At 49.0% G+C, this 23,918-nt stretch overlaps 1 protein-coding gene and 1 long non-coding RNA gene across 2 annotated transcripts in view; both read left to right on the plus strand.

Annotated features, from left to right (window-relative positions):
* The window catches only part of PNPLA7 (patatin like phospholipase domain containing 7), a 2,530,065-nt gene that overhangs the window by 371,431 nt on the left and 2,134,716 nt on the right, over positions 1-23,918 (plus strand). The gene's annotated exons all lie outside the window — the stretch shown is intronic.
* LOC115472363 lies at positions 7,273-20,772 on the plus strand. The gene is made up of 3 exons (XR_003942511.1): positions 7,273-7,292; positions 8,725-8,729; positions 20,685-20,772. It is a non-coding gene; the product is annotated as an uncharacterized LOC115472363 (long non-coding RNA).

The raw sequence follows: 23,918 nt of genomic DNA on the forward strand, positions 1-23,918 counted from the left end.
CCTGATGCAGCTTCCTCCTGCCTGCTCCAGTCCGCCAGGTACAGCTTCTTCCTGCCTGCTCCAGTCCGCCTGATCCAGCTTCTTCCTGCTTGCTCCAGTCCGCCTGATCCAGCTTCCTCCTGCCTGCTCCAGTCCGCCTGATCCAGCTTCCTCCTGCCTGCTCCAGTCCGCCTGGCACTGCTTCTTCCTGCCTCCTCCAGTCCGCCTGGTACAGCTTCTTCCTGCCTCCTCCAGTCCGTCTGATCCAGCTTCTTCCTGTGTACTCCAGTCCGCCTGATCCAGCTTCTTCCTGCTTGCTCCAGTCCGCCTGATCCAGCTTCCTCCTGCCTGCTCCAGTCCGCCTGTCACTGCTTCTTCCTGCCTCCTCCAGTCCGCCTGGTACAGCTTCTTCCTGCCTGCTCCAGTCCGTCTGATCCAGCTTCTTCCTGCCTGCTCCAGTCCGCCTGATCCAGCTTCTTCCTGCCTGCTCCAGTCCGCCTGCTCCAGCATCTCCCTGCTTACTCCAGTTCGCCTGATCCAGCTTCTTCCTGTGTACTCCAGTCCGCCTAATCCAGCTTCCTGCTTGCTCGTTCCAGCTCACCTAATCCAGCTTGTTCCAGTCCGCCTGATCCTGCTCTCCCTGCTTGCTCCAGTCCATCTGCCTCAACCTGTTCCTGTCTACTTGATCCAGCATGTTACAGCCTGCCTGCTCCAGCTACTCCCTTACTCCAGGCCCTCTGCTCCTGCCAGCTTGCTCCAGTCTGCCTGATACAGCCTGTTCCAGTCCGCCTGCTTCAGCTTGTCCCAGCCTGTTCCAGTCTGTCTGCTTCAGCTTGTCCTAGTCCGCCAGCTCCTGCTTCAGACCACTCCAGCCTGCCACTCAACCTGCCTACTAGCCAATCACTGACTGACCACCAATCACCTGACTGTCTACCACCCACCCTGAAACCTGCCTGCCTCCCAGCCCATCTTCCTACCAGCTCATCACTCTCCTGCCCGACTGCTTACCCTCACCTGCCTGTCTCCCAGCCCACCTACCTTCTCTTGAACACCTCAGTCACTACCCATGGCCCCCATTCACATCCTATTCCTTGCCCTGTCCCTCCCTAATCTTTTCCCCCTCTCACCGCTGTCTACCACACGATCTCACTACCCATCCCTGTCCTCTTCCGCCCTCCCCTACCTACCCCTGTCCCCCACCACCTCACCATCCCTACTGTCTTCCTCCTCCTTCCTAGCTCTCAACCTTCAGCACCTCCTTCCTGCCATGAACCCTTCCCCTTTCCTCCTAAGCGCATCCCGTCTTCGTCGCCTTCGTCGCCCTTCCTCACCCACCCTTCTCCGCACTCTCTTGCTCCTTCTTCTGCTATCCGCGGGTGACATCAATCCCAACCCAGGTCCCCCACACCTGTCCTCGTCCTCATCTCATCTATGCAAACGTTCCCGCGATATCTCCAATCTCATCCCTATTCCCCTCCTCCCCCCCTCCTCCCTCCCCTTCTCGTGCGCCCTGTGGAACGCCCACTCAATCTGCAACAAACTTGCCTTCATCCACGATCTCTTCATCTCCCATTCCCTTCATCTGCTCGCCCTAACTGAAACCTGGCTCACCCCGGACAACTCTGCCTCAATCGCAGCCCTATGCCACGGAGGTTATCTTTTCTCCCATTCGCCCCGCCCAGTCGGCTGCGGTGGCTGCGTCGGACTACTACTTTCGCCCTCCTGCAGCTTCCAACCTCTTCACCTACCTCAGTCTCACAGCTTCTCATCCTTTGAAGTTCACTCCATCCATCTATTCCACCCACTGCCACTCAGAGTTGCAGTCATTTACCGCCCCCCTGATAAATCCCTCCCATCCTTCCTTACCGACTTCGATGCCTGGCTCTCCGTCTTTCTTGAGCCCTCATCCCCATCCCTCATTCTCGGTGATTTCAACATCCACATTGATAACCCTTCCGATTCATTTGTTTCTCAGTTCCTTACTCTTACCTCCTCCTTCAACCTCCAACTGAGCCCCAACACCACTACTCACAAATCTGGCCACTGTCTTGATCTCGTCCTCTCTTCTACTTGCTCACCCGCCACTTTCTGCGTTTCACCCCTTCCTCTCTCCGACCACCACCTTATCACATTCACACTTCAGCACCCTCCCCCTCAATCTCGCCCAACACTAACTACTACGTCCAGAAATCTCCAGGCTGTTGACCCCTCCACCTTATCCTCTACTATCTCTGTTCTCCTCCCTTCCATCTTGTTCTCCACATCTGTTGACAAAGCTGTCTCCACTTACAATGCCACTCTCTCTTCTGCTCTAGACACCCTTGCACCGTCCACCTCCCGGCCCACAAGGCGTACCAATCCCCAGCCCTGGCTAACCCCTTGCACCCGATACCTTCGCTCCTGCACCCGTTCGGCTGAACGCCTCTGGAGGAAATCTCGCACCCTTACTGACTTCATTCACTTCAAATTCATGCTATCCTCATTCCAATCCTCCCTATTCCTCGCTAAGCAGGACTATTACATCCAATTGACCAATTCCCTCGGCTCTAACCCTCGTCGTCTCTTCGCCACCCTCAACTCCCTCCTCAAAGTGCCCTCTGCTCCCACCCCCCCTTCACTCTCTCCTCAATCCCTGGCCCACTACTTCCGTGACAAGGTCCAGAAGATCAACCTCGAATTCACCACTACTCCTTCTCTTCCTCTTCAGCCTATATCTCACTCTCTCATCCAACCTACCTAGGCCTCCTTCTCCTCCTTTCCTGCTATCACCGAAGAGGAAATCGCCCATCTCCTCTCCTCCTCGAAAGCCACCACCTGTTCCTCTGACCCCATCCCCACTAACCTACTCAACACCATCACTCCTACCATCACCCCCACCATCTGTCATATCCTTAACCTCTCTCTCTCCACTGCAACTGTCCTGGACACCTTCAAGCATGCTGTGGTCACTCCACTCCTCAAAAAACCATCACTTGACCCTACCTGTCCCTCCAACTACCGCCCCATTTCCCTCCTACCCTTCCTCTCCAAGATACTTGAACGCGCCGTTCACAGCCGCTGCATTGATTTTCTCTCCTCTCATGCCATCCTCGATCCGCTTCAATCCGGCTTTCGCCCCCTACACTCAACAGAAACGGCACTATCTAAAGTCTGCAATGACCTATTCCTCGCCAAATCCAAAGGCCACTACTCCATCCTCATCCTCCTCGACCTCTCCGCCGCTTTTGACACTGTCAATCACAACCTACTTCTTGACACACTGTCCTCCCTTGGGTTCCAGGGCTCTGTCCTCTCCTGGTTCTCCTCTTATCTCTCCCATCGTACCTTCAGAGTACACTCTCATGGTTCGTCCTCCTCCCCTATCCCGCTCTCTGTTGGAGTTCCTCAGGGATCTGTCCTTGGGCCCCTTCTTTTTTCAATCTACACCTCTTCCTTAGGCTCCCTGATCTCTTCTCATGGTTTCCATTATCATCTTTATGCTGACGACACCCAGCTTTATCTCTCCACACCAGAAATCACTGCGGATACCCAGGCCAAAATCTCGGCCTGCTTATCCGACATTGCTGCCTGGATGTCCAACCGCCACCTGAAACTGAATATGTCTAAGGCTGAACTTATTGTTTTCCAACCCAAACCCACTTCCCCTCTCCCTTCACTCTCTATCTCAGTTGATAACACCCTCATCGTCCCCGTCTCATCTGCCCGCAACCTCGGTGTCATCTTCGACTCCTCCCTCTCCTTTTCTGCGCATATCCAGCAGTTAGCCAAGACCTGTCGCTTCTTCCTCTATAACATTAGCAAAATTCGCCCCTTCCTCTCCGAACACACCACCTGAACTCTCATCCACTCTCTCATTACCTCTCGCCTTGACTACTGCAACCTACTCCTGACCGGCCTCCCATGTAGCCATCTATCCCCCCTTCAGTCCATCCAGAACTCTGCAGCACGTCTTATCTTCCGCCTTAACCGATATACTCATATCACCCCTCTCCTCAAGTCACTCCACTGGCTCCCAATCAGATACCGGATACAGTTCAAGCTTCTCCTACTCACCTACAAATGCACTCGATCTGCGGCCCCTCCGTACCTCTCTACCCTCATCTCCCCTTACGTCCCTACCCGTAACCTCCGCACTCAAGACAAATCCCTCCTTTCAGTACCCTTCTCCACCAACTCCAGGCTCCGCCCCTTCTGTCTCGCCTCACCCCATGCCTGGAACAAACTCCCTGAGCCTATACGCCGTGCCCCCTCCTTACCCATCTTCAAATCAATGCTCAAAGCCCACCTCTTCAATGTCGCCTTCAGCACCTAATCAGGAAAACTTAACTACCCCAACTTGACATTTCGTCCTTTAGATTGTAAGCTCTTCCGAGCAGGGACCGTCCTTAATTGTTAATTTGTACAGCGCTGCGTAACCCTAGTAGCGCTCTAGAAATGTTAAGTAGTAGTAGTAGTAGTAGAATAAGGTAACACACAAATGGCAATGTTGTCATCAGAAGGCTGCCCCCTATCTCCCCTTTGTTCAAACAGCCATCGTCTCCGAACATTGGCAGCTCTTTTCTGAGCCATCCGTTCCATATAATCTTGTGTGTATAACCTCGCTGTGTAAATCTATGTGTCATGTCTGAAACATGCCTATTCTATGGCTCAATGTGTGGTGTTACACAATTATTTCTTGTTGAGGACACCTATTATTTACAAACACAGGCAGTGGCCATGGGGGACTGTAGCCCCCACCATAGCATGTTTATATATATATATATATTTTTTTTTTTTTTTTTTTTGTACCCCGCGCTTTCCCACTCATGGCAGGCTCAATGCGGCTTAGGTACTTATTTGTACCTGGGGCAATGGAGGGTTAAGTGACTTGCCCAGAGTCACAAGAGCTGCCTGTGCCTGCAGTGGGAATCGAACCCAGTTCCCCAGGACCAATGTCCACCACTCTAACCACTAGGCCACAATTTATTTTCCACAATTTACATCTAATATCGTTCTATGGGTTAGATACATAGACGATGTTCTTCTCATTTGGAAGGGGGACTGACAGCAACTAGATATATTTTGTCAACATCTAAATACATGTGATCCAAATATTGAATTCGATGTGGGAGGTACTCGAGTAAATTTTTTGGACATTTCAATTGCGATACAACATGGTCGCCTCACCACTCAGCTGTTTTGCAAGGAAACTGATACTAATTCGGTATTTCATTATTCTAGTTTCCACCCCGTGTCTCAAAAAGAAGCTTATACCTTTTGGCCAATTCCTACAGGTAAGGAAAATATGTGATTCCAGAGCGGATTTCTATAGGCATGCTTCAGACATGACATATAGATTTACACAGCGAGGTTATCCACGCAAGATTATACGGAAGGCTCAGAAAAGAGCTGCCAGTGTTCAGAGACGATGGCTGTTTGAACCAAGGGGAGATAGGGGGTAGCCTTGTGATGATGACATTGTCACTTGCGTGTTACCTTATTCCTCAAGGACAGCTCAAATTAAGAACATTATCAAGACCCACTGGCCCATAATGCGGTTACAAGGCATTTCCATTATGCCAAGGTTTGCGTATACAAGATCACGCAACCTGAGTGAATTACTTAAACATAAGGATTATAGGATGATCCCAGCCAGTGACAGAGGACATTTCAGATGCCAAGGTTGTATCTATTGCCGGTATGCATGGGTCACGCCATGCGTCACTCATCTGGTCACTAAGCGCACGATTTATCTGCGAGATAGAACAGACTGTGATACTGTGCAGGTTATTTATGGCATCCAATGCCCATGTTTACTATGGTATATAGGACAGACAAAAAGGAAAATCAAGCAGAGAATTGGGGAACATCTCAGTAATTTACGTACACATAAGAAGGAGGCTCTGCTTGTAAGCGACTGGGAGCTGAAGGGTCACCGTGAGAAAGAGCTAAAATTTGTAGTATTAGCTTGTGTTCGATTGGCACGGGGTGGTAACATTGTATCCAATTTACTCAGAAGAGAAGCGCAGTATATTTACAGCTGGCAGACTACATTTCCCAGAGGGCTCAACAAGGCCATCAATTGGTGGGCGGTCATTCACTTTTGATTGGTTTATTCAATGTATAAACTCCATTGCGCATGTGTCGGCGTTTTACCGACCTGGACGGGGACTGTGAACTGTATCTCACTGGCGGCCATTCCGTCAAGTAAGTCTTTATGTTATATAATTATTGAAATGTTTATTATTACTAAGCATCATAGTCAGTTGAACTAAGTTTTTATTTTCTAGATTTCGTTCTCCTGAGGAAGCCAGAGGGCGAAACATGTGACCACGTTTTGAGAGCGAGAGCAAGAATTTTTTAAAGAGATGGACACTTTAGAGCACAATGATGATTGCATAGCAAAAGAAAAATAAAAAAGAAGCACTTTAAAGAACTGAGACATCACACAGCTGTTCAGTGCATTCTATACGATTTGCACGTCGTCAGCTCAAGCTAAGTACAACTGTTACGAAATTTAAATGATACAACACAGAGGTAGGAAGGGAGGGCTATCGGTGCGATGATGCTGATAGGGTTGGTGATTTAGCTGCCTGACAGCTTCATTCACGAACTCAGTTCTGAGCACTGTTCACTTTAATTTTAATACTAATTTTGTTTAGCTGTAACTATTTTGCTTTATATTACACATCAAATTCTAGTGATTTAAACTGTAACAGGTTTCTATATTAACATCATATTGTAAACTTCAAACCAGCTATCATTGAACATTCATAGTAACATAGATGATAGCAGATGTATGATTTCATCCAGTCTGCCCAACAAGATAAATTCATAACATAAGGTATGATGCAATAATACATATGAAGACTTGATCTTGATATGTTCTTGTCATTTTCAGGGCACAGAAGTCTGCCTCACACTGGCCTTGTCCTCCAACTACTGAAGCTGTCATTGAAACCCCACTCCAGCCCATCCACGATCGGGGCACAGACTGTAGAAGTCTGCCCGGCATTGTTCTTGCTTCCCAATTACTGTTCCCTCTCAGCACTGCTAAATTTGATTCCATTCTTTTCATACAGGATTCTTTTGTGTTTATCTCACATATTTTTTGAATTCCATTACCATTTTCATCTCCACCAGCTCCCACTGGAGGGCATCTATCACACTCTCTGTTAAAAAGTACTTCCTGAGTCAGTCCCCCCTGCAAGCTGAATTCATGTCCTCTAGTTCTACCACCTTCCCGTCTCTAGAAAAGGTTTGTTTGTAGATTAATACCTTTCAAATATTTGAATGTTTGTATCATATTACCCCTGTCTCTCCTTTCCTCCAGGGTATACATCTTCAGGTCTTCAAGTTTCTCCTCATACGTCTTATGACGCAAACCCCATACCATTTTGTCACTTTTTTCTGAATTGCTTCAAGTCTTTTTACATCTTTAGCAAGATAGGGCCTCCAAAACTGAACACAATATTCCAAGTGGGGCCTCACCAACAACTTCTACAGGTGCATCAACAGCTCCTTTCTTTTGCTGGTTACACCCTTCTCTATGCAGCCCAGCATTCTTCTGGCTATGTCCATCGCCTTGTCACATTGTTTTGCCACCTTGAGATCCTCACACCATCACCCCATGGTTCCTCTCCTGAGCTGTGCTTATCAATCTCTCTCCGCCTCCTCTTTTGTATATCTCCTTTGGATTTCTGTACGCCAAGTGCATCACTCTGCACTTCATTGCATTAACGTAAACTACCAAACCTGTGTCCATGCTTCTAATTTTTGGAGATCTTCTCTTATGGTTTCTACTCCCTCTGGGGTATCCACTTTGAGATCTTTGTGTTTATCCGCAAAAAGGCAACCTTTCCTTCTAACCCTTTAGCAATGTCTCTCACAAATGTATTAAATAGAATTGGCTCTAGTATGAACCCCTGAGGCACTGCACTACTCACCTTCAAGTTTCAGCTTTAAGTTTATTTAATATACTGCACCAACAATATTTATTTATTTATGTATTTATTTATTTATAACATTTATACCCCACATTTTCCCACCCATTGGCAGGCTCAGTGTGGCTAACATCAGTCCATATAGGCAATCGCCAATCCAGAAAACAAACAGACAAAGTATGGTAAGGTGAATAGGAAGGACTGTCTTCTTCATGTTCAATTGTAAAGTGCTGCGTACGACTGGTAGCGCTATAGAAGTGATTTATAGTAGTAGTAATACAAAGGACGAGGGAAAAGAGGGAAGGGTAATAGAGTCCATGAGGTCCATAAATTAGTCATGTTCTAGGAATTATGGATTTAAGACGGGTCCATTAGGGTAAGCCTTTCCAAATAATCTGGTCTTAAGAGATTTTCTGAAGCACAGGTGATCATGAATGGTCTTCACAGATTTAGGTAATGCATTCCGTAGTTGAGTGCTAATAAAGGAAAAGGTGGAAGCGTAGGTGGATTTATATTTGAGTCCATTACAGGTAGGATGATGTAGATTTAAATATGATGAGATGATCTGCAAGAATTCCTAGATGGCAGATTGATAAGGGTATCCATGTAAACCGGGGCTTCACCATAAAGAATTTTATGGACCATGGTGCAAATGTTAAAAGTGATTCGTTCCTTTACTGGAAGCCAGTGTAGTTTCTCACGGAGGGGTCTAGAACTGTCAAATTTTGATTTACCATAAATTAATCTGGCTGCTGTATTCTGGGCGGTTTGGAATTTCTTTAGAAGTTGTTCTTTGCATCCTGCGTATATTCCGTTACAGTAGTCTAGGTGACTTAATACCAGTGATTGAACTAGGTTACGAAATATTCCTCTGGGGAAATAAGGTTTTATCTGTTTTAATTTCCATAGGGAGAAGAATATTTTCTTTGTGGTGGAGTTTGTTTGATCCACAAGTGTTAAGTTACGATCCACAATTACACCAAGTATTTTTAGACTCTCAGAGACCAGAAGGGTAAGATCAGGAGTGATTAAGGTTGAGGGTTTGAACTTATTATACGGAGAAGAGAGGATAAGGCAATGCGTTTTCTCAGTTTTAAGTTTTAATTTAAATGAATTTGCCCAAATGACCACAGTTTGTAATCCAAGATTAATTTCATTGAAGCTTTCAGATAAATCATTTCTGAAAGGAATGTACAGTGGTGGAAATAAGTATTTGATCCCTTGCTGATTTTGTAAGTTTGCCCACTGACAAAGACATGAGCAGCCCATAATTGAAGGGTAGGTTATTGGTAACAGTGAGAGATAGCACATCACAAATTAAATCCGGAAAATCACATTGTGGAAAGTATATGAATTTATTTGCATTCTGCAGAGGGAAATAAGTATTTGATCCCCCACCAACCAGTAAGAGATCTGGCCCCTACAGACCAGGTAGATGCTCCAAATCAACTCGTTACCTGCATGACAGACAGCTGTCGGCAATGGTCACCTGTATGAAAGACACCTGTCCACAGACTCAGTGAATCAGTCAGACTCTAACCTCTACAAAATGGCCAAGAGCAAGGAGCTGTCTAAGGATGTCAGGGACAAGATCATACACCTGCACAAGGCTGGAATGGGCTACAAAACCATCAGTAAGACGCTGGGCGAGAAGGAGACAACTGTTGGTGCCATAGTAAGAAAATGGAAGAAGTACAAAATGACTGTCAATCGACAAAGATCTGGGGCTCCACGCAAAATCTCACCTCGTGGGGTATCCTTGATCATGAGGAAGGTTAGAAATCAGCCTACAACTACAAGGGGGGAACTTGTCAATGATCTCAAGGCAGCTGGGACCACTGTCACCACGAAAACCATTGGTAACACATTACGACATAACGGATTGCAATCCTGCAGTGCCCGCAAGGTCCCCCTGCTCCGGAAGGCACATGTGACGGCCCGTCTGAAGTTTGCCAGTGAACACCTGGATGATGCCGAGAGTGATTGGGAGAAGGTGCTGTGGTCAGATGAGACAAAAATTGAGCTCTTTGGCATGAACTCAACTCGCCGTGTTTGGAGGAAGAGAAATGCTGCCTATGACCCAAAGAACACCGTCCCCACTGTCAAGCATGGAGGTGGAAATGTTATGTTTTGGGGGTGTTTCTCTGCTAAGGGCACAGGACTACTTCACCGCATCAATGGGAGAATGGATGGGGCCATGTACCGTACAATTCTGAGTGACAACCTCCTTCCCTCCGCCAGGGCCTTAAAAATGGGTCGTGGCTGGGTCTTCCAGCACGACAATGACCCAAAACATACAGCCAAGGCAACAAAGGAGTGGCTCAGGAAGAAGCACATTAGGGTCATGGAGTGGCCTAGCCAGTCACCAGACCTTAATCCCAACTGAAAACTTATGGAGGGAGCTGAAGCTGCGAGTTGCCAAGCGACAGCCCAGAACTCTTAATGATTTAGAGATGATCTGCAAAGAGGAGTGGACCAAAATTCCTCCTGACATGTGTGCAAACCTCATCATCAACTACAGAAGATGTCTGACCGCTGTGCTTGCCAACAAGGGTTTTGCCACCAAGTATTAGGTCTTGTTTGCCAGAGGGATTAAATACTTATTTCCCTCTGCAGAATGCAAATAAATTCATATACTTTCCACAATGTGATTTTCCGGATTTAATTTGTGATGTGCTATCTCTCACTGTTACCAATAACCTACCCTTCAATTATGGGCTGCTCATGTCTTTGTCAGTGGGCAAACTTACAAAATCAGCAAGGGATCAAATACTTATTTCCACCACTGTAGATAGTGATGTTATCGGCATAGATGAAAGGGTTAAAACCAAGCTTGGACAGGGACTTGGCCAAAGGAATCAGCATTATGTTGAAGAGTGTAGGGGAAAGAGGTGAGCCTTGAGGGACGCCACATTCAGCTTTCCATGGTGGTGATACGATTGAGTTGGATTTAACTTGGTAGGTTCTGGAGGTTAAGAAGCTCTTCAACCATCTTAATACACTTCCGCCAGTCCCAAAGTAATCAAGAAGTTTTAGAAGGATTTTATGGTTTACCATATCAAAAGCACTCGACATGTCGAATTGTAGAAGAAGAATACTTTTTCCTAAAGCTGTTTCTTATTTGAAGTTGGACAAGAGCGTGATGAGCACAGTTTCAGTGTTATGGAGTGGGCAGAATCCCGGCTGTGATTCCATATAGAGCTATATATGCAGTTCACAAATTTACAATACAGTAAAAACAATGAATGGAACTATAATTTTGACAGGAAAGAGAAACAAAGGAAAAAATGAGAGGAGACAGGATGGGACAGAAGGGGTGAAAGGGAAGGCAGCAGGGTCACAGCACAGCATACATATATGCCCTGACTCAGCCAGCATCAAAATAGGTATCTAGGAAAAGGAATGTCTTTAAACCTGTTTTACATTTGTCAAGTCTATTTTCCAATCGAAGAAAGGGTGGTAAGGAGTGCCATAGCTTTGGACCATTGACACTGAAAAGTTTAGAATGAATGATGTCAAAATGAATCAATTTAAATGACAAAATGATATGTTGAAACCTCCTGCTCAGTGTGCAGTGGCCACTAAGAAAGCAAATAGAATGTTAGGTGTTATTAGGAAAAGAATGGCAAACAAAAATAAGGACATTATAATGCCTTTCTATTACTCCATGCTGCGACCACACCTCGAATACTGTGTATAATTCTGGTCACCATATCTCAAAAAAGATATAGTAGAATTAGAAAGGTACAGAGAAAGGTAATGATAATTCTCCGAGGACAAGCAGGCTGCTTGTTCTCACTGATGGGTGACGTCCACGGCAGCCCCTCCAATCGGAATCTTCCTAGCAAAGTCCTTTGCTAGCCCTCGCGCGCCCGCGCGCACCGCGCATGCGCGGCCGTCTTCCCGCCCGAAACCGGCTCGAGCCGGCCAGTCTTCTTTCGTCCGCACTTGGTTCGGCTGTGTTTTTGTCGTGTCGAGCCCCGGAGAGTCGACCTCGCGCGTCCGTTTTAAATAGACGTGTTTTTTTCTTCGGAAAAGTTCTACCTTGTTCGGGAAGTGCTCCGGAAACCCCCTTGGGTTTCGTTTGCCCCTTCCCGTGTTTCCAGTTTTTGCCCCGGTAAGTTTTCTTTCGTCGTCGGGGTAGGCCTCTTTTCGGCCTCGGTCGAGATTTTTCTCCCTTAAAGTTTTGGTGCTCCAAATTCGTCATTTCGGATTTTGATTTCGCCGGCGTGATTTTTCCGCCCATGACATCGAAGCCTTCCAGCGGCTTCAAGAATTGCACCCAGTGCGCCCGGGTAATCTCGCTCACTGATAGGCACTCTTCGTGTCTTCAGTGTCTGGGGGCTGAGCACCGTCCTCAGAACTGTAGTCTGTGTTCCCTGTTACAAAGGCGGACTCAGGTAGCGAGATTGGCCCAGTGGAACGTTTTGTTCTCGGGCTCTTCGTCGGCATCGGCACCGGGGTCATCGTGTGCATCGACGTCATCAGCGTCCAGACCTTCATCCTTGGCCGCCAGTGCATCGAGTGCATCGAGGCATCGGCCCTCTGCATCGGCGCCGAGACATCGGATAGCTGCATCGACGTCGGTGGTACCGGGACCTCGTCTCCTGATGTCGTCGGACGGTGGTGCATCGGGTGGAGTGCAGGTGAGGGCTGTCCATTCCCGTGCTGGTGGCGATGAGCCTTCGGGTGGGTCTCCCCCTACCCTGAGGGCTCCTGCGGTACAGCCCCCCCCGGGATCGACCTGCTTCGACCTCGGCCCTGAGGAAGCGACGGATGGATTCTACGTCCTCCTCGTCGGTGCCGGGGAGCTCCGGTGACATGCTTCGGAAGAAGTTGAAGAAGCATCGACACCGGTCTCCTCCCCGCGTCGGCACCGAGAGCTCTGGGTCGCCGAGGGAGTCGGCACCCAGCAGGCATCGGCACCGAGAGGACCGCTCACCCTCTGTTCAGGAGGTGTCGATGCGCTCCACTCTGGACAGCCCGGAACAGCCTCCACGCCCGGAACAGGTTCTGACGTCGACGCCTGCATCGACCTCCATGCCTTTCTCTGCAGCCGCTCTGAACGAGAGCCTCCGGGCCGTTCTCCCAGAGATTCTGGGAGAGCTGTTGCGCCCTACCCCTCCGGTACCGGCGGTGCTTGCGCCTCCGGTACCGTCGAGCGTGGCGCCGGCTGGCCCATCGCCCTGGGTGAGGTCCCCGACGTCGGTACCGCGTGCGGTGCCGACTGCGGCCACCTTCCAGGAAGGCTCCCCGACTACGTCGGCGGAGGGAGCTTCGCCGATGCGGGCGAGGGAGTCTACCTCTCGACGCCCCCATCGTGGACGTGGCTCCACTGAGTCGAGCCGGGCGAGGTTGCAGACACAGGTTCGTGAGCTTGTGTCTGACACCGAAGGTGAGGCCTCGTGGGAAGAAGAGGAAGACCCCAGATATTTCTCTGACGAGGAGTCTGAGGGTCTTCCTTCTGATCCCACTCCCTCTCCTGAAAGACAGCTTTCTCCTCCCGAGAGTCTGTCTTTCGCTTCCTTTGTCCGGGAGATGTCTACGGCCATCCCCTTCCCGGTGGTTGTGGAGGACGAGCCCAGGGCTGAAATGTTTGAGCTCCTGGACTATCCTTCTCCACCTAAGGAAGCGTCCACTGTTCCCTTGCACCATGTCCTAAAAAAGACATTGCTTGCGAACTGGACCAAGCCACTAAGTAATCCCCACATTCCCAAGAAGATCGAGTCCCAGTACCGGATCCATGGGGACCCAGAGCTGATGCGCACCCAGTTGCCTCATGACTCTGGAGTTGTGGATTTGGCCCTAAAGAAGGCTAAGAGTTCTAGGGAGCATGCTTCGGCGCCCCCGGGCAAAGACTCTAGAACCTTAGACTCCTTTGGGAGGAAGGCCTACCATTCTTCTATGCTCGTGGCCAAAATCCAGTCTTACCAGCTCTACACGAGCATACACATGCGGAACAATGTGCGGTAGTTGGCGGGCTTGGTTGATGCTCTTCCCCCTGAGCAAGCCAAGCCTTTTCAGGAGGTGGTCAGGCAGCTGAAGGCGTGCAGAAAATTCCTGGCCAGAGGGGTGTATGACACCTTTGATGTTGCGTCCAGGGCCGCTGCTCAAGGTGTGGTGATGCGCAGGCTCTCATGGCTGCGTGCCTCCGACCTGGAGAATAGACTCCAGCAGCGGATTGCGGACTCGCCTTGCCGTGCGGACAATATTTTTGGAGAGAAGGTCGAGCAGGTGGTAGAGCATCTCCACCAGCGGGACACCGCATTCGACAAGTTCTCCCGCCGGCAGCCTTCAGCCTCTACCTCTACAGGTAGAAGATTTTTTGGGGGAAGGAGGACTGTTCCTTACTCTTCTGGTAAGCGTAGGTACAATCCTCCTTCTCGACAGCCTGCGGCCCAGGCTAAGCCCCAGCGCACTCGCTCTCGTCAGCAGCGTGCGCCTCAGCAAGGCCCCGCGGCTCCCCAGCAAAAGCAAGGGGCGAGCTTTTGACTGGCTCCAGCAGAGCATAGCCGACATAAAAGTGTCAGTGCCGGGCGACCTGCCGGTCGGGGGGAGGTTGAAAGCTTTTCACCAAAGGTGGCCTCTCATAACCTCCGATCAGTGGGTTCTGCAAATAGTCCGGCAAGGATACACCCTCAATTTGGCCTCAAAACCTCCAAATTGTCCACCGGGAGCTCAGTCTTACAGCTTCCAGCACAAGCAGGTACTTGCAGAGGAACTCTCCGCCCTTCTCAGCGCCAATGCGGTCGAGCCCGTGCCATCCGGGCAAGAAGGGCTGGGATTCTATTCCAGGTACTTCCTTGTGGAAAAGAAAACAGGGGGGATGCGTCCCATCCTAGACCTAAGGGCCCTGAACAAATATCTCGTAAAGAAAAGTTCAGGATGCTTTCCCTGGGCACCCTACTTCCCATGATTCAGCAAAACGATTGGCTATGCTCTCTGGACTTGAAGGATGCCTACACACACATCCCGATACTGCCAGCTCACAGACAGTATCTGCGATTTCAACTGGGCACACGTCACTTCCAGTACTGTGTGCTGCCCTTTGGGCTCGCCTCTGCGCCCAGGGTGTTCACAAAGTGCCTGGCTGTGGTAGCAGCGGCACTTCGCAGGCTGGGGGTGCACGTGTTCCCGTATCTCGACGATTGGCTGGTGAAGAACACATCCGAGGCAGGAGCCCTGCAGTCCATGCAGATGACTATTCGCCTCCTGGAGCTACTGGGGTTTGTGATAAATTATCCAAAGACCCATCTTCTCCCAGTGCAGAAGCTCGAATTCATAGGAGCTCTGCTGGATTCTCGGACGGCTCGCACCTATCTCCCAGAGGCGAGGGCCAACAACTTGTGGTCCCTCGTCTCGCGGGTGCGAGCGTCCCAGCAGATCACAGCTCGGCAGATGTTGAGATTGCTGGGCCACATGGCCTCCACAGTTCATGTGACTCCCATGGCCCTTCTTCACATGAGATCTGCTCAGTGGACCCTAGCCTCCCAGTGGTATCAGGCTGCTGGGGGTCTAGAAGACGTGATCCACCTGTCCACGAGTTTTCTCGAATCCCTGTATTGGTGGACAATCTGGTCCAATTTGACTCTGGGACGTCCTTTCCAAATTCCTCAGCCACAGAAAGTGCTGACAACGGATGCGTCTCTCCTGGGATGGGGAGCTCATGTCGATGGGCTTCACACCCAAGGAAGCTGGTCCCTCCAGGAACGCGGTCTACAGATCAATCTCCTGGAGTTGCGAGCGATCTGGAACGCTCTGAAGGCTTTCAGAGATCGGCTGTCCCATCAAATTATCCAAATTCAGGCAGACAACCAGGTTGCCATGTACTATGTCAACAAGCAGGGGGGCACCGGATCTCGCCCCCTGTGTCAGGAAGCCGTCGGCATGTGGCTCTGGGCTCGCCGTCTCGGCATGGTGCTCCAAGCCACATATCTGGCAGGCGTAAACAACAGTCTGGCCGACAGACTGAGCCGGATTATGCAACCTCACGAGTGGTCGCTCAACTCCAGAGTGGTGCGCCAGATCTTCCAAGCGTGGGGCACCCCCTTGGTGGATCTCTTCGCATCTCGAGTGAACCACAAAGTCCCTCAGTTCTGTTCCAGGCTTCAGGCCCCCGGCAGACTGGCATCGGATGCCTTCCTCCTGGATTGGGGGGAGGGCCTGCTGTATGCTTATCCTCCCATTCCTCTGGTGGGGAAGACTTTGTTGAAACTCAAGCAAGACCGAGGCACCATGATTCTGATTGCTCCCTTTTGGCCGCGTCAGATCTGGTTCCCTCTTCTTCTGGAGTTATCCTCCGAAGAACCGTGGAGATTGGAGTGTTTTCCGACCCTCATCACGCAGGACGAAGGGGCTCTTCTGCATCCCAGCCTCCGGTCCCTGGCTCTCACGGCCTGGATGTTGAGAGCGTAGACTTTGCCTCTTTGGGTCTGTCAGAGGGTGTCTCCCGCGTCTTGCTTGCTTCCAGGAAAGATTCCACTAAGAGGAGTTACTTCTTTCTGTGGAGGAGGTTTGCCGTCTGGTGTGACAGCAAGGCCCTAGCTCCTCGCTCTTGTCCTACACAGACCCTGCTTGAATACCTTCTGCACTTGTCTGAGTCTGGTCTCAAGACCAACTCTGTAAGAGTTCACCTTAGCGCAATCAGTGCATACCATTACCATGTGGAAGGTAAGCCGATCTCAGGACAGCCTTTAGTTGTTCGCTTCATGAGAGGTTTGCTTTTGTCAAAGCCCCCTGTCAAGCCTCCTACAGTGTCATGGGATCTCAATGTCATTCTCACCCAGCTGATGAAACCTCCTTTTGAGCCACTGAATTCCTTGACCTGAAGTACTTGACCTGGAAGGTCATTTTCTTGGTGGCAGTTACTTCAGCTCGTAGAGTCAGTGAGCTTCAGGCCCTGGTAGCCCAGGCCCCTTACACCAAATTTCATCATAACAGAGTAGTCCTCCGCACTCACCCTAAGTTCTTGCCAAAGGTCGTGTCGGAGTTCCATCTGAACCAGTCAATTGTCTTGCCAACATTCTTTCCCCGTCCTCATTCCTGCCCTGCTGAACGTCAGCTGCACACATTGGACTGCAAGAGAGCATTGGCCTTCTACCTGGAGCGGACACAGCCCCACAGACAGTCCGCCCAATTGTTTGTTTCTTTTGATCCCAATAGGAGGGGAGTGGCTGTAGGGAAACGCACCATATCCAATTGGCTAGCAGATTGCATTTCCTTCACTTACGCCCAGGCGGGGCTGGCTCTTGAGGGTCATGTCACGGCTCATAATGTTAGAGCCATGGCTGCGTCGGTAGCCCACTTGAAGTCAGCCTCCATTGAAGAAATTTGCAAAGCTGCGACGTGGTCATCTGTCCACACATTCACATCTCATTACTGCCTGCAGCAGGATACCCGACGCGACAGTCGGTTCGGGCAGTCAGTTCTTCAGAACCTGTTTGGGCTTTAGGATCCAACTCCACCCCCCGAGGGCCCTGTTTGTTCTGTTCCAGGCTGCACTCTCAGTTAGTTGGTAAATATTTTAGGTCAATCTCAGTTATGTCCTCGCCGTTGCGAGGCCCAATTGACCATGTTTGTTGTTTTGAGTGAGCCTGGGGGCTAGGGATACCCCATCAGTGAGAACAAGCAGCCTGCTTGTCCTCGGAGAAAGCGAATGCTACATACCTGTAGAAGGTATTCTCCGAGGACAGCAGGCTGATTGTTCTCACAATCCCGCCCGCCTCCCCTTTGGAGTTGTGTCTTCCCTTGAAGTGTATTGTCTTGCTACATACTGGACTGGCCGGCTCGAGCCGGTTTCGGGCGGGAAGACGGCCGCGCATGCGCGGTGCGCGCGGGCGCGCGAGGGCTAGCAAAGGACTTTGCTAGGAAGATTCCGATTGGAGGGGCTGCCGTGGACGTCACCCATCAGTGAGAACAATCAGCCTGCTGTCCTCAGAGAATACCTTCTACAGGTATGTAGCATTCGCTTTATAAAGGGGATGGGACGACTTCCCTATGAGGAAAGGCTAAAGCAGCTATGGCTCTTCAGCTTGGAGAAAAGACGGCTGCGGGGAGAGGTCTATAAAAAAATGAGTGGAGTGGAACGGGTAGACGTGAATTGCTTGTTTCTCCAAAAATAGTAGGACTAGGGGGCAGGCAATGAAGCTACAAAGTAGTACATTTAAAACGAATTGGAGGAAATATTTTTTCACTCACTGTGTAATTAAACTCTGGAATTCATTGACAGAGAATGTAGTAAAAGCAGTTAGCTTAGCAGGGTTTAAAAAAGGTTTGGATGACTTCCTAAAGGAAAAGTCCATAGACCATTATTAAAAAGGACTTGGGGCAAATCCACTACTTATTTCTAGAACAAACAGAATAAAAATGTGACCTGGATTGGCCACTGTTGGAAACAGGATGCTGGTGTTGATGAACCTTTGGTCTGCCCCAATATGTCAATACTTAGGGTTTTGGTCCGAAGAATGACGGCTCCTAACTGGGGCGTACGTTATAACTTTCCTCGATAAGTAGAGAATCCATTTACCACCACTCTGTCACCTGTCAGTCAACCAGTTTTCAATCCAGTTCACCTCTTTGAATCCTAAATTCAGCCCTCTTAGCTTATTCATGAGCCTTCTATGAGAAACCGTATCAAAAGCTGTGCTGAAATCCAAGTAGATTGCATCTAGTGCATGTTCTTTATCCACTTCTTTGGTCACCCAGTCAAAGAAATTAATCAGATTCATTGGCAGGATTTTCCTTTGGTAAAACGTTGGATCCTGCAACCCATTGGATTCTAGAAAGTTAACTATCTTGTCCTTCAGCAGCGACTCCATTATTTTTCCTGCCACCGACATGAGGCTTACCGGCCTGTAGTTTCCCACTCCTTCCCTATCCCCGCTTTTATGAAGAGGGATCACATCTGCTCATCTCTTATCCCGTGGAACCTCTCCCATCTCTAAAGATCTATTAAATCTGTAAGAGGCTTCGCCAGGATTTCTCTGAGCTCCCTCGGTATTCTGGGATGTATCACATTTGACCCCATAACTTGGTCCACTTTCAAATTTTCAAGTTGTTTATAAACACTTTCTTACATGAACGGTGCAATATCCACTCCATTCCTAGATTTACCCTTGGCAGCCACCATGGTTCTTCCTCAGGATTTTCCTCTGTGAACACAAAAGAGAAGTATAAGTTGTATAAGTCTCTGGTGAGGCCTCATTTGGAGTACTGAGTACAGTTCTGGAGACTGCATCTATGGAAAGATATAAACAGGATGGAATCGGTCCAGAGGGCGGTTATGAAATTAGTAAACGGTCTTGAATGCAAAAATTATAGGGACAGGCTTATGAACCTCAACATGTATATGCTGGAAGAGAGGAGGGAAAGAGGAGACATGATAGAAACTTTTAAATAGCTCAAGGGCATTTATGTACAGGAAGAGAGCCTTTTTCAAATGAAGGAAAGCTCTGGAATGAGGGGGCATATGACAAAGTTAAGAGGGAATAGGCTTAGGAGTAACCTAAGGAAGTATTATTTCACAGAAAGGGTGGTGGAGGCATTGAATGGCCTCCTGGTGGAGGTGGTGGAGTCGAGGACTGTTCCAGAATTTAAAAAGACATGGGATAAGCATGTGGGATCGCTTAGGAACAGGAATAATTAGGGGTTACAGAGGCTGGGCAGACTGGATGGGTCATATGGCCTTTATCTGCCGTCATGTTTCTATGCTTCTATGTATTTGTTTATCACGTTTGCTTTGTCCTCATCACTCTCAACATAACTGTTCTTAGCATCTTTCAGTCTTATAATGCCATTATGTAAGGCATATTAGAGATACTTATCAGATAACATTACCAGATAGCAATGAAATGAACTCGTGTCTAGGGCGTGTACCTCTATTGTCCGAATGACATGCTAGCTGTGTGAGGAAATGAACAATGCCACAGATGGAATACGTATAAATTTATTAGGTAAAGAAAATATATATATAAATAGTTCTGAAGCAAAGTGCCAAGCAAAATACAAAATTAACTTGCTATAAATTTAGATTATCACCAAAATATTTTACCATCTGATTATCCTAATGCACTAACTAAAGGAGTGATTACACAACCCAGTACAATTATGAATTCCTAATGATTGTTATAAGAACTTATAACACGTCTTATGCAAAATACAGTTAGCAGCTGAATACACAGACCAGAAGTCCTGACGTAACCTATCTGTCTCAGACAAAAACGAAGGACTACTATCCCGTGACTATAGGTAATAAATCCTGCTACCTCACCTTGTCGTCTGACCCAGACTCCCAGTGGTAGAGAAGCGGAGTTCCTCTGACTCGAGCTGAAGCCTCAGCGATTCTCAGTCCAGGAATATGTCCAAGAATTGGTTCTCTGAATGTAGATTACACAGTCTTCCGTAGGGCCTTGTGGTGGCTGAGCTAACCTTGAGTTTGTTATAAGGCATGCAGTTCACTGGTATTAGGACAACAGTCTCTTGCTCTTTTTAGAGCTTTCTATCCACTTGCAAATTCTCCGGTGTTTCTCTCTCTGGTGTTCTCCTCTTTTACTCTCCAACGCCTTTCTCTTTGGTCCAAACCTTTGGTATCCCAACATCAGATGATACCTGTGGACCAATCACAGACGAGGACATAACGTCCAGCCAGATTCATAGTCATGAAGCATCCTTTGTTATAGCTATGGAGCGGTCATCAATGGCATGCAAACTCCTTGTCTGATTCCATTCTTTGGAGCCCTGGGTGATTTTCTCCTCCAAGCTTCCCAGGGAGATAACAGGGGCCAGTTTGCAACAAAGAATAGGTCCTTGGATGAAGTAATCTTGCAATGCTCAGCAGTAACTTTCCTTTGCAAGAAAGCTGGATTCTAATAGTTACAGATGTATTCAGGCCTCAGCCTGTAGAATCCATATTGTTATAAGAGTGGTTCAGGCTTGTATAGGCCAAGACCAGCAAAGGTGAGATCTCAGGTAAATACCCCTACAATTCCTAGCCTTTCTCCTGACTCCAGTATATCTGAAAAAAGGTTTTGTCACCTCTCTTTACATCTTTAGCCATTTTTTTCTTCCACCTGCATGTTTGCTAGCTGTATTTCCGTCTTCGCCTCTTTGAGTTTAGTCCAGTAATCTTTTTCTGTGATCCTCGTTGCGTTCTTTTTGGCCTTATTTTTCAGCCTCTTGTGTTTTTATACTTTTTTTGTATAAAGGTCTATAGCAGCTTTCAGCTTGGACAAGTGCTACTACCCATTCACTTCATAATCTCCCAAAGTTATTTTTATTCTTTTTGTATGAGAATTAAAAACAATTTGTCAGTTTTTTTTAAGAAAAAGGGAAAATTAGGTTCTTACCTTGGTAATTTTCTTTCCTTTAGTCATACCAGATGAAGCCATTACGTATGGGTTATGTCCATCAACCAGCAGGGGAGATAGAGAGCACTCAAACTCTCACAGTGCCCTCTTGGCCAGCTAGCTCCACTGCCTCTTCAGTATTTGAAGCTTCCAAAGCAGTATGGCAAACCGCAATGGGAATCACAAGAGCTTTCCTCACAGCGAACGATGGCCCATCACAAGGGCATGAACTCATAAAGGAGGGAATGCACATCCTCCTGGAGGGAATAAACTCATCCTCCTTATTGTATAAGTGGAGGGGAACACACGCGCCTCCTGGAGAGAATCAACACATCCTCCAAAAAAAACATGCTGGAGGGAATGAACACATCCTCCTAAATTTAAACTGAACATGAATCCTGAAGATTGTTTTCCAACTTTCTCCCAAGGAAGGAACTTCAGGAAATTAGAACAGAACCTGAAAAACAGATTCACAGCATACAGACAATCATACAGGGAGGGCTCATGGCTTCATCTGCTATGACTAAAGGAAAGAAAATTACCAAGGTAAGAACCTAATTTTCCCTTCCTTGTCATCAAGCAGATGAAGCCATTACGTATGGGATGTAACAAAGCAATCCCTAGATAGGGTGGGAACAAGCCACACCACGCGCTAGCACTTGTGCACCAAAACGCGCATCCCTCCTGGCAGCCACATCCAGCCTGTAATGTCGGGCAAAGGAGAGCTTAGAAGCCCATGTTGCTGCACTGCATATCTCTTGAAGAGAGAGTGCTCCAGTTTCAGCCCAAGAGGAAGAAATCGCTGTAGTAGAATGTGCCTTAAAGGCTACAGGCGGAACCGTGCCGGCCAGCAGATAAGCTGAAAAGATAGTTTCTTTGAGCCAGCGGGCAATAGTGGCTTTAGACGCTGGAGACCCTCTGCGAGAACCGGATAGCAAAACAAACAGATGATCAGAAGTCCTGAAAGAGTTAGTAACTCGCAGATACTGCAGCAGAGTCCTGCGCACAAGCTGCCCAAAAGATTCTGGAAACTCTTCCTCTGAAAAAGAGGGCAAGAAAATAGGCTGGTGTAAGTGAAAGGCTGAAACCACCTTAGGCATAAAGGAAGGCACGGTCCGAACCGTGACTCCGGACTCTGAAAATTGCAGAAATGGGTCTCTACAGGACAGCGCCTGGAGCTCTGACACCCGTCTCGTCGAGGTAATGGCCACCAGAAAAACGGCCTTCAGTGTCAAGTCTTTCTCCGATGCTCGCCGAAGCGGCTCAAAAGGAGATGCCTGCAGGGTTTTCAAAACTAGCCCCAGGTTCCAAGCTGGACAGGGTGCTCGCACTGGAGGTCGGAGCCGAAGCACCCCTCTAAGAAACCGTGCCACATCTGGGTGAGCAGCCAAAGACACGCCTTCCACCTTACCACGAAGGGAGGCCAACGCTGCCACCTGCACCCGCAGGGAATTATAGGCCAAGCCTTTTTGTACACCTTCCTGCAAAAAGTCCAGAATCGGTGAGACAGGAGCCCGCATTGGAACAATGGCTCTGGAAGCACACCAAGACTCAAACAGGCACCAAATCCTGGCATAAGCCACGGAAGTGGACCGCTTGTGGGCTTGCAGGAGAGTGGAAATAACTTTATTGGAATAACCTTTATCCCTCAATTGCGCCCTCTCAATAGCCATGCCATAAGACCAAAGCGGCCGGCGTCCTCCATGGCTACCGGTCCCTGAGTCAACAGGTTCGGTACCAGAGGTAACGGCAGAGGAGCCTCCAGGAGCATCTGTCGGAGGTCTGCATACCAAGGTCTCCTTGGCCAATCCGGGGCGATGAGGACCACTTCTCCTGGGTGCAGCCGAATCCGCAAGAGCAGGCGCCCTATCAAGGGCCATGGGGGAAACACATAAAGTAGACCCGGAGGCCAGGGTTGAGCCAAGGCATCCAACCCCGCCGAGCAAGGATCTCTCCGTCTGCTGAAGAAGCACGGGACTTTGGTATTGGCACTTGTCGCCATTAGATCCATCACGGGCTTGCCCCATTTGGCACAGATCTGCAGGAATACTTCGTCTGCCAGATTCCATTCTGCTGGATCGATCTGATGCCTGCTCAGATAATCGGCCTGCACATTGCTCTGACCTGCAATATGAGCTGCCGACAGACACTGAAGATGCAGCTCGGCCCAGTGGCAAATCTGTTCGGCCTGCGCGGCTAGTGCTCTGCACCTTGTTCCGCCTTGTCGATTTATATAGGCCACCGTTGTCGTGTTGTCCGACATCACTCTGACAGCCAATCCTTCCATGGTCACTTGAAAGGCCAGAAGCGCCTGAAACACCGCTTTCAACTCTAGGCGGTTGATGGACCGCTCCGACTCCTCGGGTGTCCATAGACCCTGGGCATGCTTCCCCTTGCAGTGTGTGCCCCAGCCCTTCAGGCTGGCATCTGTTACCACTAGGCACCAAACGGGGAGCGTCAGCGGCATTCCTCGCCGCAGCATGCTGTCCGAGAGCCACCACTCCATGCTGAGACAGGCCGCAGGGAGCCAAGTAAGTCTGCATTGGTAATCCTGAGAAATAGGAGACCATCTCCGGAGTAGGGAATACTGTAGAGGTCTCAGATGCGCTCTCGCCCAGGGTACCACTTCCATCGTGGCTGTCATCGATCCCAGCAGCTGGGCAATGTCCCAAGC

This window comes from Microcaecilia unicolor, chromosome 6 (genome assembly GCF_901765095.1).
Source record: "Microcaecilia unicolor chromosome 6, aMicUni1.1, whole genome shotgun sequence".
Classification (NCBI taxonomy): Eukaryota; Metazoa; Chordata; class Amphibia; order Gymnophiona; family Siphonopidae; genus Microcaecilia; species Microcaecilia unicolor.